Here is a 1,165-nt window from a genome sequence, read left to right on the forward strand (position 1 = left end):
GAAAAGTTGCTGCCTTTGGCATTTCATACTAATTTTGGAGGTAGGCTGTGCGATTGGGAGAGAAGCTCAATGAGGAAGAACCTGGTAGCATAATTTAAATAGAATTTAGTTACAAATTTAATGTAAATCCAATCATATATTAAAAAAAAAAATCAAACCCAACTTTCTGTTAAATCGAATCCTGCTATGTCTAGTTTAGGATAAAAATCCTGATTAAATTGGATTGTGAGACGGATTTAAGAACTTCTGCTGTCATTTGTGAGTTCATCGCCTTAAGAACTTTCTTGGGTTGTGATGGCAGAACTTTCTTGGGTTATGATGGCAGTCTATTACCCCCATTATTAATCCTATTTCAGCCAAACAGCACCCAAGACAGCTTTTTTTATTCATTTATTCAACACGGTAGATCAGTTTTCTTCTTCTTTTTTTTTTTTGGTTAATGAAACTAGATTGTGTCAATGAGTCAAAATTTGTTCATCAAGATGCACAAAATAGTGGCATTTACGAACAACTTGCATATGATATCCTTAAATGAGGAATCTGCTTTTAAGAAATCGACTGTCTTACTTTTTTGCTAGATTTTGGACACTTGAGCTACTCCAATTAAATTGTGCATCCATTTCTTAAATATATATATATATATATATTTTAATGCTGAACTAGCCATTAATGAAGGCTAGAGTTATAAAAACCCCAACAAAATTCTTCCTCCGTTCTCCCCTCTTTTCTCATATCTTCCTCTTTTTCATCTATATAATTTTCAAACATTTTTTCAATTAAATTTATTTAACAAAATTATTAAATTTATTTTTCATAAATTAATTTTAAAGAATACTTAATATTGAAAATATGAATTATTTTTCATAAACATATATTTTATTGATTAAATTTAAGTTTGAATGTGACTAATTTAATTTTAATTAAAATATACTTAATCTTGGCTTTCATTAAAATTTTATTAAGCAAACTGGCTCACTGCATAACAAGTTGAGTTGAGATGAGTTTAAATCTGACCCATTAGCTCGCTAAGTGTAGCTCGAGAGCTATTTAGTGAGTTGAGTCCGATCCATTTCACTAATTATTGTTATGTATTTTGTTTTTGCATAAACAAAATTTTGTTAATATAGTTTTCACGATTTAGAAAAAAACATTATATATATATATA

Source organism: Phalaenopsis equestris, unplaced genomic scaffold (assembly GCF_001263595.1).
Source record: "Phalaenopsis equestris unplaced genomic scaffold, ASM126359v1 Scaffold000378, whole genome shotgun sequence".
In the NCBI taxonomy this organism is placed as follows: domain Eukaryota; kingdom Viridiplantae; phylum Streptophyta; class Magnoliopsida; order Asparagales; family Orchidaceae; genus Phalaenopsis; species Phalaenopsis equestris.